Source organism: Motacilla alba, chromosome 4A, assembly GCF_015832195.1.
Source record: "Motacilla alba alba isolate MOTALB_02 chromosome 4A, Motacilla_alba_V1.0_pri, whole genome shotgun sequence".
Lineage (NCBI taxonomy): Eukaryota > Metazoa > Chordata > Aves > Passeriformes > Motacillidae > Motacilla > Motacilla alba.
In genome coordinates, this window is record NC_052045.1 from 2,724,130 (window position 1) to 2,732,659 (window position 8,530).

Sequence of the window (8,530 nt, forward strand, 5' to 3'; positions counted from 1 at the left end):
GTTTATGTCTTCCCACTGATGTTGAACAATGACCAAAACCTGAAACCTGCAAGATGAAAAATATCCGAAGGAAGCAGCTATGGGACAACTGACCCAGTATATGACGTTAAGCAGCCCCAAAGAGCAATAATACTTGCTTAATTAAGATTCATTTGTGTATTTTAAAAGTTCCCTACCCAGTGATTTGAAAGAGCACTACTCAAACACGGAATTGGAGCCAAATTCCATTCATATTGTCAGGAACCTCCCACTGATTGTGAGCTGTGGAAGGCAACACCATCACAAAAATACTGTACTAGCATAAAAAAATTACCAGAACATTTACCTTTTTCTTTAACCTAATGGATAATACAATGGATTTCAGATTTAACCCACTATTCTACAAGGAATCTATGATTCTATGAATAAAAGTAAATTATTTTCGTCATAAATTCAGGTAAATTTCAGCTAGTTCTTTTCCTGTTTATAAACTTCCTCAGTGTTTTAACTTCTGTTTGTTGTATAAGTTGATGGAAAGTAGAGATAATATTATTTTGTGCGTGTGTATTTCTTGTTTGGTGTGATTGTCCTACATATAACCATGTCTTTTTCCAGTGCTGAGGGTTCCACTGCGTTACCTGGACTGACTGGCTGATGCTTAACCATTTGATGAGCCACAAAACACAGAATGTTAAATAAGAAGTAATCGGCCCCAAACTCAACCACCAAAGCATCAACTTTTCAGCTTCAAATAACAAATTTATTTCAAAGACAGTTGAGTCAAAGTTAGAAGGTGAGACAGAGCGAGCAGGAGTAAATTCAATTTACCTTGTTTTCAGGGATGGAAGAAAGCAGGAATTTTTAAGTGCTTTTATTAAAACACTCAAACTCTTCAGAGAGCCCCTGGTATTTAGGCACGGGGGACATCTGCCTTCTGCACACAAGCTCAGGTTGCTCAGAGCCGCTGATGGCTCAGCACTGATGCAGCCAGAAGGGCTCGCTGCTCACAGGGCTGCCAGCGTTCAACACATCCCACCTCATTCCTCAGCTAGAGCACAAGAGTTTCTGAACAGAGACACAAGTGAGACATTTCTTTGAAAGCATTAAAGTCTTTGATTTCTGACTTTTTTTAAGTGGTCAACCTTTTTTTTTTTTTTTTTGATGATATGCCAAGTGTCTTTTTTCTCAGCCTTTCTAGCTTGAAACACCTCAAGTTAATGTTCTGTGAGCTGATCTCAAACATACTTTACATTCTGCTTTAGGGTACTCCCAGTTCATGAAAATGCTTTTCTTTCTCTATGTGGATAAATCTAAACTGTGCAAGATACGACCTGATATTTGAATGAGCATGTTATCAAAAACCAAATAACTGTAACTGGCGGCCATTCTGCAACTGTTTAAAGAAGGATTTCAAAGGAGTTTCTTGCTAAGAAAGTGTTGTTTATGGTGTTCTCCTAGATATATTTAAAGGGCTTATATATAGGTGGCAGAATATGAGAATAGCAATAATCTCATGATAGTTCTGCTTTTCTAGTCATCATCACTCCAGATTGATTACATACAATTAGAACACACTTATTTCCCAAAATCCAAGGACCCTTCTGTAACTTTCACTCCTCAAATTTCACGAATGCCATAAACAATTGCACATGTACAAGTGTATGTTTTATTTTTTCCTGAAGTTTCTGGTGGAATCACAGAAGATAAAGAAGTAATAACTGACGATTCAGCTGGCCCTTGGTCAGAGGACAAGGCCTCTGTAACAAGCTAGGAGAGCAAAACCCTTATTTTACTTTATATATCACATTTTCTTCAATAAATCATTAAATAACAGGTCTCCTGAACATGAATTTTAAACAGAGATCTCTGGATGTACACTCAGCTGACAAGCACTGATCTGATCTCCTGGAAGACAGTCCCAATTACCAATTATTTCAAAACCCTTCACTGGAATCCATTCATTCTGGGAAGCCTCAAGTGAGGACAAGGTAGGGAGATGAACAGAAAATGAATTTTATGTACTTGTTCCAATTTCCATCCCCAAAATTATTACTTTATTATTATTTCTATTACTTTATTATTATATTACTATACTATTATTTCATCCCCAAAATTATTACTAATTGCATAGCACTCCTGATTTTGATTTACAACACATTGCCACGTACATTTTCCAAGGGTCAATTAAATGGCTGACATAGTGAAGCCATTACTCCATTTAATGATAGCTTTAGTTTCATCCCTGTATCCTACATATATTTATAAATTACTGACAGCAACTATAATCTAAACAAACTATTACACTGAGGCCCCAAATCATTTGAGTTCAGAGTTATGTATGCAGGTTACAGTTCTTTTAAAGTCACAATTTAATGGAATTTCCAACCACTAGAGTTCCTCTGCACTTTTCTTTAGGGAATGCTACGGCACTCTCTTTGGCTATTTAACAAGTTGAGGTGTTTTATCAGAAACATCCCACAAGTCCTAGGAAAATCTCTTTCCAGTTTGTGAATCCAGCCTGCACCTTGACATGATGCCTCCCACTGAAGCTAGGGAGAAAAATACCATCACACCCAAGGAAAACCAAAGATCCAGGTAACCGTGTGCCTGTCAGGACACACAGCTCCACAGCTGTCAGGAGAAAGGGAGATACAAACTTTTATAACTACAAAAGCAACCACAGAACATGCACAAATGACTAAACATGGGTTTAAATGATTACTTCCATCAGCAGAGATAAAACTCAGTCATGAAAACTCCTTTCTCAGGAGGATTATTTTAAAAAAAAGTGACCTAATGAAATCTGAGTTACAGGCTGGAGGGAGACAGTGGCTTTTTTCTAACTGTTCCCTTTGCCCCATTTGATGCAGTTCAGTCATCCCCCAAGCACTTCATACTTTCCTTGGGGTGGGCATGCCCGTGTCTTGTGCCAGGGACTACAGCTGGAAAGATGAGTGCGTGTGGCTGCAGCGTGCCCACGTGTGAGAGCACGTATCCAGCAGATCATAGATTTCCATACATATACATTTATTTATTTAACAAGATGGCACAGTTGGTTAAATGAAATATGCTGTGCATAAGCATTATAAACTTATATTTGATTTTTTCCCCTTTAGCATGTATTTCCTGCTACTTCAGTAGACAGCATCGAGCGTACATAATTACTAATTAAATTCCTACAACAATAATAAAACCATGTCCTTAAGGATGTAACAGATAAACACTGATATGCAAACAGACTACATCACCAGTGACATCTTATTTCTAGACTGGCTTGGAGGAAGAAAATCTTCCCCAAAACAACCATATCACATCAAAGTAGAACACAAGGCAAGATGTTCCCTTGGCAGGAAGACAAAGCAGAAGTTTCTGAGCAAGGGAACTGACACATTAAACCCCCCAGCAATGGCTTTTCAAGACAGTGGGCACCTCTGCTTGTAATTTCACTATTGAATTTGGAAGTCTCCAGTGACTTCAACACTAATCTGTCTCTCTAACAATGCATTTGGCTCTTTGATGATCTGGTTACTTAGGTTCCCTTTGCAACTTAAATTAAGGAAAACAACAACCAGTTAAAAAGAGCTTCCTTGAAAAGGTTTTGAAATGAAATGAGAGCATTCGCTGTTAAACTGGCTGAGTTCTGCCACGCCTGCAAGCAAAACTGCTCCACAGCAATGCCTTCAATACTGCATGGACATGCAGAACTCCTGAAGGACTGCCAGAAGTTACAGCATGTACGTAATGTAAGGCAAAAAGCAGTTATGGAAGGCTCTGCTCCACTAGGAATTTTTTCACAGATTGCAGGAAGATTTGGCTTAAGCCATGTCGGATCAAGAAGGCTAAATCTTGCATAATCGATGGGAAATCATATATTTTTGAAGAGTGTCAGAAATAATTTCCAACAGGATTTCATCAAACACAATGACAACAGATTTCAAAGGAAAAGAGTACTTAATTGTGACACAGTTTCTTACTTACTGTTAAAACTACCATGATTTCATTGTGTCCACAGACTAAATCCCACAGTGTTCTTCATCTGTATTTTAATTTTCACACTGACTTCTCCTGACATCATATTACTCGCCTGTGTATCAGTAAGGAGGATGAGTTTTCAAAGACACAAGGCAGATATGGTCACCGCTACTTCACAAAAGAAAGACAACTGCCACAAATTTCCTCAGCAAACTCTTTGCAGAAACAGGTAATTGGGACAGAAGAATATTAATCTCCCTTAAGAATTTTTATGCAAATGGCAAACAATACTCATTTATTTCATCCAGTCCAAAACACTTGGAATACAGCAAGCTGCATCTTGAACCTGCTCCTTGAACACTGGCATTACACAGCATGAAAAACTGCACTCCTGGATCTGCATGTACTTGCAATGCCAGGAAAAGGCTTTGGGATGCTTCAGACAAAAGGGCTCTGCCGTTGTCCCCGCTGGCAGCCAGCTGATGGGAAGCAGGATTACCGGGCTGGCTGTTTCAGGTGAGCAACCTGGCAAGTGAGAGCCAGCAGCAGCATCCCCCAAAGGCTTCCAACACCTGGGTCAGACAATCAGCACTATTCAAAACTGAAAGGCTCTCTTTGGCTCATTGAAAGGAAAACTTCATGGGTTACAATACAAGGTTTGGGGTTTATTGTTCTTGCAACTTAACCCTGCAAAGAACTACCTGGATCAGTGCCAAAGGCATTAGTTCTGATGGAGCATGAAACTGAACTGAGATCTGACTAATTCCTGCTTGGAGCCAGTGCTGTCCTCCTTTAAGAAAAGTCCTATTGACTGTTTAACAACTGCAGGGTCCTTTAAAATTCAGGTAGAAACACTCACCTGGATCCAAAAGGGCCTTTTGAAAGGTTTTCTGGGTTTTCTTTCCCTTTTAACCTCTCAGTTTTCCATATAGGTGCTGTTTCCTGCTAAGCTTTCCATAAACGCAACAGTACCAAAAGCTATTAGACTTCATTGTTTTGGATATCTGTTTTTTCTTTTTGCTGTATGAATGTTCCAATTTAAGCTTGGAGCTGGTCCTTAAAACCAGCTATTAAATTCCTAAGCAAATGGGTGTTTTAATGGAAAGGCTGACACACTCCTAACTGTGGGAGCGTGAATGGCTCCACTATGAGATTACTCAAGTCCACCTAGAATACAAATGCAATACAGGACCACAGGTTCAGATCTTTGATCTCTTTTTTTGCAGAGGCTGTGATGTATAAAGCCAATTCCACTGTGCAGACAGTACTACACTGAATATAAATTATCCTTTAACTATAGAGAGGCTCACATTTAAAGAAATGCTTCAAGAATGAACAATGCAGCCATGAGGTAGAGTTCTTCTGTAGTAAAAATACACACCAAGATCTGCATGGATAACCATGGTTTCAAAGGACAAAATTTCTTCCACAGCTGTTATTTGATAAAAAATAGAGTAAAATCTGGAGTATTGGACATACAGAAGTACAGTTGGAGCACACTCTTTCCGTTAAAAAAGCAAGCTAGGAATACTTGCTTTATTGCCCAGATTAAGCATCATTCCCCTAAGAGGCATTAAAAAGTGATTTTAAAATGTGGAAACCAACAGTCTCTACTGAATATGGCTTGAAATTTAAACATGTCTTTTCCAGATACCTCTTTAGAGAAAGAACCTTCTGCCTACTGAGCTAACACTAAGCTCCCTGGAGTTAAGCCATGAATATTCTAAACCTATCTCTTACAATTCACGAAAAGTTGCCTTTTGCCAAAATAAAATGCTTAAGAGGAATTCAAGATGCTTATACTGCTTTTCTTCATTTTATTTAAAATAAGTGTTTCCGTCTCAACTTTATGCCAAAAACACAGCAAGAGAGAGACTGAGTTCTGGAGATGGTACCTGAGATTCTGTACACAAATGGGAAAACAAATTCCTTCTGAGAACATCAGCTATTCAGGGTTGCTCTGCAAATTAGCATTTAACCAGCTCTTTTGCAGTTACAGACAGGGACTGTTGAGGATTCTTACACAAATTTCTCTGCTGTTTAAGTCAGTTTCTTAGGTGGTGCTCAGCCATGGTGCATCCGTGCTCTGGGATGTTTCTCCTCACGCCAACTTTGTTTGTGTGTGTGTGTGAATGTTAGTAAATAAATAAATAAATAAACTTTGTTCATTATCTTACCTCTTTTGACCTGTGCAATCTAGCAGATCAATGCTACTTCCACTGCAGACAAGCAAAAAGTTACAATTTATCTTTCACTTAATCTTTCTGTTGTCTTTAGGCTTCCTTTCAGTAAGGCTTGAAGAAGGTGCTCTTTGTGGCTCAGTTCTCTATGCCAGAATACAACTGAGCACAAAAAGAATGCAAGGGTGAGCTGATAGTATCTACTGTCCTCAGCTCTGCTTTGGTTCAATAAACTTGAACATCTTCTCCCCTCCTCTGCCGATTGAGATAAGCAGCAACAATTACTCAAAATGTATTATCAACTCAAACTCAAAAAGGCAGGATCAGCTGAGCCCACTGCATCTCTCCCAACCTCAGTTTCCTTCGGTGTTCGAGAAGGGCAAATAGGTCCCTGCTTGCCTCTTGCCATGCACCTCGCAGCTACTTTAGAGGCAACTACACCCAGGCTGCAAAAGGAGAGTGAAGAGATAAATCCTTTGCCTTCCACATCGCCTGCAAGGCTTCTGCCTGTAGCCAGCAGGCTGCAAGATCTGTACCACCATGGCAAAAGTCACAGACCATCCTTCCCTTCCCCACACGATCACGTTCTCTCCTTGTCTTTCTGTGCTCTGCTCTCTCCTTGCCTTTCTGTGGTCTCCATAGCTGAAACCAAGAATTCACTGGGCATCACTGCAATGCCTCTAACCAATTCTAACTGTATCCAGAGCCTGAGTCCATTAAAACACAATTCAGCTTCATATGGTTTTCATCCCATTCCAGTACTCCACATACACAGCAACTTTAAGCTTACATACATCCCTTCATGGCTCAAGAAAATCCTTCAATCAAAGAACTTCATTTACAATCCAGCATAGTTTTTGCTTTCTCTGCTCTCCACAGCAGCCTGGCATTTTGATGCAATCCTCATTTAATGCAATCTCCATTACAGGATTATGATCACATCAATAAAATGTTCCATATGGGGTTTTTTTTTGGGTTTTTTTTCGCATCCCTCACCCCGTCTCATTAACAGCAGACACTATATCTGCAAAAAACAACAAATCAAACAGGCTGATGGGATGCTCTAGGGAGGTAGTGGGGGGTACACATTCAACAAAATGCAGCAGCCAATGCAAACTGCCCATCGGAGACTGAGCCCGCGGATCTCCTCATTCCTGAGCTAGGCGAGTTGCTCACTGTCCGCGCCCCGAGCACACGTCCCCGCCGTGCTGTGCTACCAGACTAAAAATAAATACGGCTTTTGCAATCACTTGTGAGCTCCGTGCACTTTTCACAGGAGCAGACTTTCATTTCACTTGATCCGTTCCAGCCTATCCATACTGCTCTGGATGAACCGCTAAGGCTCTGCTTCCAGTGGGGGGGGGGGGGCGGGGGGGAGGGATGCTGGACAAAAGATATCACATAAAAGGATACAAAAATCCCCTTTTTCCCCAAGCCCCCTTTCTTACCTCAAGTGCCTTCTCTGCACAAGATGCCAATCTACATGGGCTCCTCAGCACATCATCAAGGCGTTTAGAGTAGTGAAGGCTGCCCCACTGAATGGAAGTTAGACCGCTTTGCAACAGCAAATCCTCGATCCGAAGCACCAGCCGCTTCTTCCCATGCAGTGTGTCGAGCGCGAATCACACACGACTTCCACATAGGGAATAAAATCGTAAAAGAAACGGGGAGGGGAGGAAAAAAGGTATCCTAACTTTTAGGCAGCCTGAGTTTGTTTTATTTCTGTTGGATTTAGTCAATTATCTGCTTTTGCAGCCGCGAGACGATGGAAAGGCAATCGCGCTCTGGAAGCCCCGCACCAGTCCGCAGAGGTCCGGCCGCGTAACCCAAGTTGCGCGGAGAGACTCTGAACTCGGTGCGGCTCCGCAGCGCAGCCCGGCAGCCCTTCCCTCGCCGGGCGGCTGCGGACACCGGAGCGCCGGGTCCCCCCGCGGGGCAGCCGCCGCCGCTGGGCGCTCGCCCGGCCCCCGGCGGGGCTGGCCCGGTGCTGGCCCGGCTGGCCCTGGGGGCGCGGGCTGCGCTGCCGGCGGCGCCCCGGAGCCCGCGCTGTCCCGGCGGCGGCGGCGGCGGCTCCGGCTCGGCTCTGCCGCGGCCGCCCGCGCCCCCGCTCTGCCGCTGCCAGCCGGCCCTCCCCGCGGCTGACATCAGCGCCAGGAGGAGGAGCGACGCCGGGGACGCGAATAGCCTGGCCGAGGGGGGTTCCCCCTCCCGGAGCCGCCCTGCCCGCTCCTCTCGGAGAATCCCCCGAAAGCGGCGGCGTGGCCGCTCCGCCGGCTCGCCGGGGGGCGGCCCCAGTCCCCGCCGGCGCCCCCCTCCCTCCGGTACTGCCCGGCGGGCGGCTCCCAGACAGGGGAGAAGCGGGGAGAACCGGCACTCGGGGTCGGAGCGGGACCGGAGCG

General features: G+C 43.5%; 1 protein-coding gene across 4 annotated transcripts in view; it reads right to left on the reverse strand.

Annotated features, from left to right (window-relative positions):
• The window catches only part of PCDH11X (protocadherin 11 X-linked), a 426,317-nt gene extending 418,172 nt beyond the window's left edge, over positions 1 to 8,145 (reverse strand). For 2 of the 4 annotated variants that reach the window (XM_038122874.1, XM_038122872.1), the window contains exon 1: positions 7,580 to 8,145. The gene's annotated coding sequence lies outside the window, so the exon portion shown is untranslated. Of the gene's footprint in view, positions 1 to 6,128; positions 6,578 to 7,579 lie in introns of all 4 variants that reach the window. The other 2 variants (XM_038122873.1, XM_038122875.1) reach the window with 2 other exon arrangements.
• Positions 8,146 to 8,530: the final 385 nt, after the last annotated feature.